This window comes from Furipterus horrens, unplaced genomic scaffold (genome assembly GCF_987537825.1).
Source record: "Furipterus horrens unplaced genomic scaffold, mFurHor1.1.pri manual_scaffold_3, whole genome shotgun sequence".
NCBI lineage: Eukaryota > Metazoa > Chordata > Mammalia > Chiroptera > Furipteridae > Furipterus > Furipterus horrens.
Genome location: NW_028327173.1, coordinates 152160068 through 152170288, shown reverse-complemented (window position 1 = coordinate 152170288; position 10221 = coordinate 152160068). Strand labels below are relative to the sequence as shown.

The 10221-nt window shown below is 40.0% G+C and overlaps 1 pseudogene; it reads left to right on the top strand.

The window, feature by feature from the left end:
* The first annotated feature begins 324 nt into the window (after positions 1–324).
* On the top strand, positions 325–1572 carry LOC150016432 (glutamine synthetase pseudogene; annotated as a pseudogene).
* The last annotated feature ends 8649 nt before the right edge of the window (positions 1573–10221 follow it).

Here is a 10221-nt window from a genome sequence, read left to right as displayed (position 1 = left end):
TGGAGCTGGATCGCCTACTGTTTGGTTAACAATGAGGAACTCATAACTTGTGGTAGATAGAACAACAATGGCATCTGGCTCAGGTCATAGTCCAACTGCATTACTGTTTTCACCAGTACTCAACTAGAATGGTATTCCAGTGGAAAGGAGGACATTAGATGCTGGGATATATCAGGTAATTAAGAAATATTAGGACAAATAGTCATGGGCAGGACAAAGGACTAGCTGGCTATTGCTAAGCTATGTTAATGCTTTGAAGAAATAATAAGAGAGCCGAGGATGGGAGAAGATCTGAGCTTTTGAACAGCATTCCCAGCGTCCTCTCTTCTCCTCTCCGCACCTCGCTCTCACGGCCTGCTCGCCCCCCAGAACATCTTCCACCATGGCCACTTCCGCGAGTTCCCATCTGAACAAAGGTGTCAAGCAGATGTACATGTCCCTGCGTCAGGGTGATAAAGTCTAAGCTATGTATCTCTGGATTGATGGTGCTGGAGAAGGACTTCGATGCAAGACCCGGACCCTGGACAGTGAGCCCAAGTGTATAGAAGAGTTGCCCGAGTGGATTTTTGATGGCTCTAATACTTTACAGTCTGAAGGCTCCAACAGTGACATGTATCTTGTTCCTGCTGCCATGTTTCGGGACCCTTTCCGCAAGGACCCCAACAAGCTGGTGTTCTGTGAAGTCTTAAAGTACAACCGAAAGCCTGCAGAGACCAATTTAAGGCACACCTGTAAACGGGTAATGGACATGGTGGGCAATCAGCACCCCTGGTTTGGCATGGAGCAGGAATACACTCGCATGGGCACAGATGGACACCCTTTTGGTTGGCCTTCCAATGGCTTCCCTGGGCCCCAAGGTCCATACTACTGTGGTGTGGGAGCAGACAGAGCCTACGGCAGGGACATTGTGGAGGCTCACTACTGGGCCTGCTTGTACGCTGGCATCAAGATCGCGGGGACAGATGCCGAGGTTATGCCCGCCCAGTGGGAATTCCAGATAGGACCGTGTGAAGGAATCGAGATGGGAGATCACCTCTGGGTGGCCCGATTCATCTTGCATCCAGTGCGTGAAGACTTTGGAGTGATAGCAACCTTTGACCCCAAGCCAATTCCTGGGAACTGGAATGGTGCAGGCTGTCTCACCAACTTCACTACCAAGGCCACATGAGAGGAGAACGGCCTGAAATACATTGAAGAGTAAGTACATCGAGAGGCTGAGCAAGCGGCACCAGTACCACATCCGAGCCTACGATCCCAAGGGGGGGCCAGGACAATGCCCGACGCCTAACTGGATTCAATGAAACCTCCAACATCAACGACTTTTCTGCCGGTGTGGCCAACCGCAGCGCTAGCATCCGCATTCCCAGGGCAGCGGCCAGGAGAAGATGGGCTACCTTGAAGACCGGCACCCCTCTGCCAACTGCGACCCCTTCAGGGTGACAGAAGCCCTCATCCACAACCAACGTGTCTTCTCAACGAAACTGGCGAGGAGCCCTTCCAGTACAAAAACTAAGTGGACTAGACTCGCAGCCATCGAACCCCTTCTAATTAATTCTTCATCCTGCTCCCACTGTTGCCCTCCTCTCAGTTGTCGTAATAGCTGTAACTCAAAGGGCGGAACACCAAGGTTTTTTTGTATTCCTCATGCCCACTTAATATTCCTTGCTTTCTTTGGCCAGGTTAGAGGGGTCAAGTTCTTAATTCTTCACATACACACACCCTTCCCCCCCGCCCCACTATCACTGAAGCTTTCTAGTGCATTAGTGGGGAGAGGGCAGGGAAACATAACCACTGCTTCACTTAATCAGATGTTTGTCCAACAGGCGTAGCTCTCTGGACAGTGAGCATAGTATTTGTGAAGGGAGGGAAAGGACCTTTTTCTTATTCGAGGTAGCTGAAGGGGGCGGGGGGTCGGGGGGTGGAGCTGGGCTTACCCTGTGGTTAGGTTAGATATTCCCTCTTCGTGGGAAGTTCCATTTCTTAAAAGGCTGTACCCAGATTTCTAATGAAAGGGAGAACTAGGAGAGGGAAGTGTGGGAGTCAGGGAGTCAGGCAGGAAGGTGCCTGTTGCGGGCTGTGCTTCCCTTGCTTGGGGCTATATGTCCTCACCTGAAGGCAAGCTCAGCAGGAAGGAATGGGATGGGTAGCCCTACCTTAGAAGAAAAAGCTCTCATTCTGTGGTCCTCCATTTATAACACAAATCAGAGTAGTGTTTTTATATTTAAATGCAAAAACAAAAAAATTATATATATGAGTGTGCGAATATGTGTGCTTTTCCTAAAGGAGAAGAAACCATTCTGGTCACCAGGAGCCAAATTTGAGGCGAGTAGTCTGGCTAGGAAAAGGCTCCTTTTGAGTGGGGGGGCGAGGGTGGAGATGCTTGAAAAGTTGGCTGTTAGGGGCTGTTAAACCCTCACTACCATTTAAGGGTTTCGCTGTGCCCTGCCTGCCCTTCTGGAGGGCGTGGGTATTGGTTGGTTAACAAGAAGAAGGATGTTATAGCAGCAATCGCCCGAGCCCCCCCCCGGCTTTGATTTAAAGACACATGTATGCACAGGGGTTTAGACATATGAGTTGGCTGGTCAACTTGAGCATGTATGTTACTGACAAGGGGGTGTTGGGTTCTTTTCTGAGGGACTAGCATGTCACTAAAGCAGACCTTTTGATATATTAAAAATTTTTTAAAAAGCAAAACAAGTTTAGATTTTAATCATATTTGTAGGGATTTGAAGGCTTTGTTTTACAGAATTGCTTGTTCGCTCCCACGGTCTCCTTCCCATCTCTGCTTTTACAGGAGAGGGGGAACGGGACTGGAGAGGAGAGGTCAAACACTTGTAATTTTGTATCCTGGTGTCTGTTCTGAGTGAAATATTCCTTCATTAAGATTCCAAGGAGTTTTTTTTTTCTTTTATAATAAAAAATAAACCCCACCTTCATCTCTAAAAAAAAAAAAAAAAAGAAGAAGAAATAAAAAAGCAAAATTAATACAATGTTATTTAAAAATAAAAAATAATAAAAAGCTGAATATGTCTGATCAGTAATTAAAAACTAAATGTGAGAGCAGTGCTAGGACAGAGGGAGAGTTGATGACTGGTCCTAAACAAAGCAGACATGCAATGCCAACATCAGGGTCTAAGATGGAAAAGAATATAATTCTGACACATGGTATGAGGACATCTGAGATGAAGCTTCTGACAATCCTGAATCTTCAAATTTCTCTGAAACAAATATGTCTGAAGAGATGGCCCATTACTCCAATACTCCACAGCTAATATTTTATAATTGCTTGAAAATTCTTTGTAGGCCTTTCCCCAATATGACCTCTCCCCAAAATTTTTCTATGTTCTCTTGAGAACACTAGGACTATAACTGTGATTAAAGTTGGGATATAACATCCAGGTTTGCATGGGTCCTGAAAAGGGAAGAAAGGGGCTTATACCCTAAAGTTGCTATAGGATTTAGGCAGGATATCTGCAGGAGTCAAGGGAGTATCATAAGCCAGGTTCTGTGGTTGTTTGATCCAAGGGCAGTGAAACATAAGCTAGAAAAGGGAAGAGTCCAGTGGTCTTCCAGCATTCTCCCAGTAAAGAGCTGCTCTAAAATATCAAGTCTATTTTAAAAAGCATGAAAGAAGAATGTCAATAAAGATCCTACAGATCAAAAAGATAATAGTAGAATATTATGAAAACATTATGCCCATAAGCTTGACAACATAGATGAAATAGAAAAAATTTTTTGAGAGACACATACTACCCAAGTTCACTCAGAAAAATAGATACCATGGAAAGCCCTGTATCTATTAAAGACAGTGAATACTGGTTAAAAGTGTTAACACCAAAAACATTTCACTCTTGAACTCTACCAAACACTTAAGAAACAATAAGAATTTTACACAAGTGTTTTTCAGAAAACAAAACATCAGGGAATCCTTCTGACACATTTAAGATCAGTAGTGACAACAAAGCCAGACAAAGATGTAAGTAATGAAAATCTCTACATAACTAATAAACATAAGCAAAAAATAATCTTTAACAAAATAAAGTCAAAGAAAATTTAGAAATACATAAAAATCATAATATATGATCAAGTATGGTGTATCCCAAGATTGCAAGGTTATTTTAACACTTGAAAAATCAAACAATGGATACAGAAAAAATTCTACACCCATTCATGCTAATTTTCATCAAATGAGGACAAGAGGTAACTACTAGCTTCACTGTATGGCATTGTGCATGCTTAGTCTGGGTGTTGGTTATGTCTAAATGGGAAACTGCATATGTATATGCGATTCTTCTTCCTGGGAATCTTGATCCTTAAGTTAGAGCTTGAGCATCAGTTTTGGCCTCCTCAACCCAGTATAACTGCCCTGAGCTTTAGAATACTGCTTTCTGTCTGCCTTCTATGAAACTAGACAAGTACTGGCAAATATTGTGAAAATGAAAAAGTGAAGAGAGTATACCATTCACCTCAGAGTACTTCCTATCTCTCCAGCACCTAATTCCCTCAAGTCTTCCTTATCTTTTTTGCTCTATTATGCCTCCAAATAGCTGCTTTTATATTTTATTCTCATTTAAGGGTTGTTTTTAACAGGAAGAGTAGTTTATTTTATTTTTATTATATTGTTTCCATTAGCATTTAACCCCCTTACACCCTCTCCCCCACCCCAGCAATTACTGCACTGTTGTCATGTCCATGAGTTTTGTTTGTTTGGTTTTTTTTTGCTCTTTCCCTCCAACCCCTAACGACCCCCGCAATAGCTGTCGCCCTGCTCTCCATCTATGAGTCTGTCTCTATTTTGCTTATTAGTTCAGTTCGTTCATTAGATGCCACATATGTGTGAAATCATATGGTATTTGTCTTCTTCTGACTGGCTTATTTCACTTAGCATAATGTTCTCCAAGTCCATTTGTTCTATCACAAAGGGTGAAATTTTCTTCCTTTTCATGGCTGAGTAGTATTCCATTATGTGATTGTCCCATAGTTGTTTTATCCACTCATATACTGACTGTCACTAGGGCTGCTTCCCCATCTTGGTGATTGTAAATAACACCACAATGAACACAGGGGTGCTTATGTTCTTTTGAATTTGTGTTATGAGTTTCTTCAGATATGGTCCTAAAAGTAGGATTGCTGGGTCAAAAGGCAGATCCATTCCTACCAACAGTGCAAAAGGGTTCCCCTTTCTCCAAACCCTTACTAACATTTGCTGTTTGTTGATTTATTGATGATAGCCATTCTGATAGGTATGAAGTGATATCTTATTGTGGCTTTAATTTGCATTTCTCTGATGATTAGTGCCATTGAGCATCTTTTCCTATGTCTATTGGCCACCTGTGTGTCCTCTTTGAAGAAGTGTCTATTCAGTTTAATACAAGTTGCTTTATCATAGTCAGAAACAGAAGTCTCTTTCTTTACTTACATTTAATCTCCTTTATCTTCAGACATATTCAACAAGCTTTCTCTGGAATAATTTCAAATAATTTTAATAATTAAATTTTTTGTGGGTCTGCTTCTCAGGGATTTTGTGACTGCTGAATTTTGATCATGGATCAGCCCCCTAGCCTACCTATTTAATGACTTTTTTTACTGTAAGCATGTCTTCTTTTAAGACCTAGACTGAAGGTTTTTTTTGTTTGTTTGTTTTTTGGGGTTTTTATGGGTTTTTTTGTTTGTTTGTTTTATGGGTTTTTATTTTTATTTTTTTTCAGAAATGACTGGCATTTACTTCTGCCACACATCAGGAATGCTCCTACTCCAGAGAGTTTTGAGATTAAAGTCTCTATATCTTAAATCAGCAAAATAGTATAAATTTCATAGATGAATCTATGTGAGAATTTATTTACAGTAAGTTTCCAGAGGAAATTTTTTCCTGACTCCCCAACTCATGGTTTTAGAAAGGGGATTTTCTAAAGAGTTTCCTGTGAAGAAAGACAAATTTATTTCCAGATTCCCTGAAACCAAAGTGTGATGCTTGGAGGGTCTAGACTAATGCCAAAGTAGGGGCACCTCCTATTAGATTTCCTGCCTAAAGCTGGTCTTGGGCTTTGTACTCACTCTTCTGTGAGGCCATAAAAAAGCAATATTATGTTTATTCATATTTGGTAAGTGTTTTCAGGTTGGAACTAATATTCAGTCTCTTGCTAATTCCTGTAGGTTCTCAGTTATACTGATGTTTTTATTCTCATATTCCATTTCTAATTGCCACCTTTTTACTATATTTTTTAAATGGGAGTTTAAAATACCTTATCTATTTTGTTTAGTTGTTTTTTGGGGAGATGAATTAATAAGATTCTGTAGACCACCTGACTATAATCACTTTTACATGAATCATTTAAATTGATTCTTATGACTACCCCTGAAATAGCTTTTATTATTTCCATGACAAAAGTAGAAATACTCTTACTCAAGGATGTAGAGTGACCTGTCAGAAATTCACTGCCAGAAAGCAGCAGAGCTTTGCTTCAAACCAGATTTTCTGACACTAAAACCCACATTATTTTCATGCTATTTTACTGGTCTTTCTTCCACCTGTGGAGAGTAAGTTTAGCCTCCAAAATTTACATCAGCTCAAAAGTTGGAAAAATAATACACATACACATGAATTCTAGTCTGGGTCACACTTGTATGTACCTCTACAATTTCTCTTGATTCATCAAACAAGTCCAGTTTAGAAGGGACACAACCTTCATCCTTTTCCAGCCATTCTGGCTGGCGTCACCACCCATTCTCTATCAAAAGAACAGCTCTGAACAGCAGTATAATGTCAGTGCAGGCTGCCTCCCAGAGAAAATTAATCATAATACCAGGAGTTAGAAAAAACCTACACAGATTTCAGGAATATTGCATTTCTTTACCCTAAAGTTCACATTCTACCTGCTGTGTTTCATTACAAAATCTGGATATCACACAAAAACATCACAGCTACACTTCTCACTGTATGTATTTTAATCAAAAATCTTTGATCCATGTGATATTGGCCCTGCAGGCAAAAACTGCCTTTTTTTGTTAAGAAATATTCTATCACCGGTGTGAATCCATTCTTGTTGGCAAAAATATTTTCAGCAAAATCAAGGGGAAATAGCATACTTAAACAAAACAAGTAGATCATATGAGAGTAAGCAAAAAGTAGTTTTTAGATTGATGAAATCTTCATCTTCAAACTATCAAGTTCATAAATGTGTATAGTTTGTGCTACATTTGGTTTTATATATTAGCCACTGGCATAAGAGCTTCTATCTTTCCTTTTCATGACTTACTTCAGCCTTTTCAGAGACTGACCAATCATTTTGGAAACCCACAGGCTGAATTTAACTGCAAACATTTCTGGCTTTGGATACTCTGGTAATTTAGGAATTCTTGCAAATGTCAGTTGGTAAAATGTGTATGGGTTTTGGACAGCGAGGCTCAAGTCTCAGGTCTACTCATTTTAGAGGTGTGATTTTTAACAAATTATTTCACCTTTTGAGGTTTTAATTTAAATTATTATTTATTTTATCAAATAAGGCTGACATTCATACTCAGAGAAGGGTGTTTGTGATAATCAAGTGAAGTACTGTGTTTTGGGGACATAATGAGTGGATACTCAACAAACACTAGCCCCCTTGTCATTGAGACTTCTGGCACAATAGAGACAATAAACTTTAAAGTTAATTAGAGATAATTAATTAGTATACTTTATACAGAGTGATACATCACAGATGGGAAAACACATAGGAATTAACAGAAAGTGAAAGTTGTTACCAGCCTAAGTCTAAACAGATAGAGGGATCTGTGTTCTTGAACCTACTGAGAGCTATAGGCATGTGTGAGAGGCTGCTTGATATGGCCTGTGGCCTTTAGAAAAAGACAGAGGCTGTTGTCCAGATTCCCCTGCTAAGGGTAGAGGGAGCATAGATGAAACCAGAAGTGACACCCTAAGCTCTCTATCATAATGCCTTCTGGTGTTCTTCTGGGATTTTTATTGACTGATTCCCACTGGAAACTAGAAGGCAAGGAAATCCACATAACACAGTCCATAGCCATCACCTCCCTGGGACACACAGTGGAAATAGGAGGATAAATAATGAATACCAAGGAGCAGATGGAGAACCCTCAGCAAAGTTTCTTTTCTTTACTTTCCACAGCTCTTTCTCCAGTGTTCTATTTACCTACACTGATCACTTTTCCCACTATTAGCTGTCAATAGATATGATGTCTTTGAAGGCAAGGAGAGTATTTATTCATGACTCCAGCATTTTCTAAAGGATGCGCCATTAAACAGGCTGTGTGTGGAAAATTCAACCTACTACATACCTCTTTTGGAAAAGCATATCAGCAGTATAAAAGCTTTCAACAGTTCTGTAGCAAATGATAGCAATAATGAATATTTGCTCACAAAATTATATTTAAGGAATGCCACTAATGCAAAAGCACTAGTTCTAGGAAATGCAGTTTTGAAAATAATTTCAATTCTAATGCCTCATCTAGGACACAGAATGTTCTTTTTATTCAATAAACATATAGTAAGTGATTAAGTTAATGGGGTTCCTCTATGATTGGTCCTGAATTGGTTTTACTAAAGTCTGTACCTTCTCATTGTTTTCCCCCTCCAGAAACTAGAATCTTGTCTTCTAATAAAAATCTGATTGACTCAAGTTGCACATTTCTTTCAAGGGTTCTACATGCCTAGCTGCTTGTAGATAATCTAGTTATATTATAAATGAACAATAAACATTATCATCATCATAAAAATCTCCACATTTTGGCTTTATTTGAAACTTCAAAATATGATGCTCTTACTGAGTTTTGGGAGAACTTGTTACTCCCGAGAAAAGTGGCAAGACAACTGGAGGCATCTGGCTCCGAATTCACAAGATGTCACCTTCCAGACACCTGCACCTGAGTGAGTCCCTCTGGCATTATTCTCATCCCATTGGATGAGCTTATTCCAGTTCCCAAGCCCTCCCAATGAACACTGGCCACCATTTCCCTTCCACACACACTCTTGACTGTGCAGGATCATCCAAATTATTTATTTTCTAGATTAAAAAAAATTCGTAAGGATGATATAGATGGTGTTTCTGTAGAACTTCCTTGAAGTGCTACCAGGTCCTCTCCACATCATCATAGCCCCTTTCTGTCTTTGAATACCATTAAACATGAAATTAAACCAAAATAGGCATAGGGGAGTCAAATTAAATGAATGAACAGAGGAGATGAGGAAAGCAACATTCTAGAGGATTCAAAAGCAGTGCTGAACTCAGGGTGTAAAAGACCCAGAAATAAACAAGAGACCAGGAGAAAAAAATGACAATGCTCATAGAAGAGATAAACTACTTAATAATCACCCAAGTTGAGGGCTTTTCCCTTCTCTCTTCCTGGTGTGCTGACAATGGGAACAGACTGGTGGAGAAGGGCCCATCGTTACACAGAAATGTATGCACTCTTGAGATTTAGAATTTGAAAGGCATTGATCTGAGGGCAGCAGGGGACTCTGATCATAATGAGCCAAGGTCTTGCGGCTTCATTTTCACAAATTCCCTCGACAGCGAGCAACTGCTTTCTGCATTTTAAAAAGGATACAGGTGCACATACATAAAAATCAAAGTTTTTCTCATCTGGTCAAAGAAGCATGTCAACACATACTGCAGTCACAGAGAAGAGAATGCATACTTCATGCTCCTTCCCTGATTATCAGCTGAAAGAGAATCACTGGCCTAGAATTCAACCTCTGTTATTGTATTGGTGAGAGTTCAATCAAGGGAGCAGAACCAATAGGAGTTTTACAAAAACGAAGGAAGTTTATTTTAAGGGGTAGACAGTACCTATTGTAGAAGGTGATAAAGAAGTCTATGGAAGTTCTTGTTGCATCTGGCAAGAGCCCCGAAGTCTCTATAGGTCAGCAGAGTTGGCAGGGGGGAAGAAAACTGGACATGAAGCAAAGGACAAGGAAAACCACCTAGAACCCAGGAGGACAGAATAAAACCTACATCTGTATCCAGTCTCAGCAATTTGGTATTTTGCATAAAGTGCCCTTCACCACTAAGTTACGTACAGGGGTGAGCGAAAGTAGGTTTTTATCTCGAATATGTGAAACAGTTTATTCTTGTATTATTATTTATTACTTATTATTTATTTGTATTATAACCGTAAACTTAGTTTTTGCCCTCTCTTATATATGACAAGACTGGGGTTATGAAAGCCCAGTGTGATGAAAAGGGCCTGGAAGCTCCAGACCAGAGG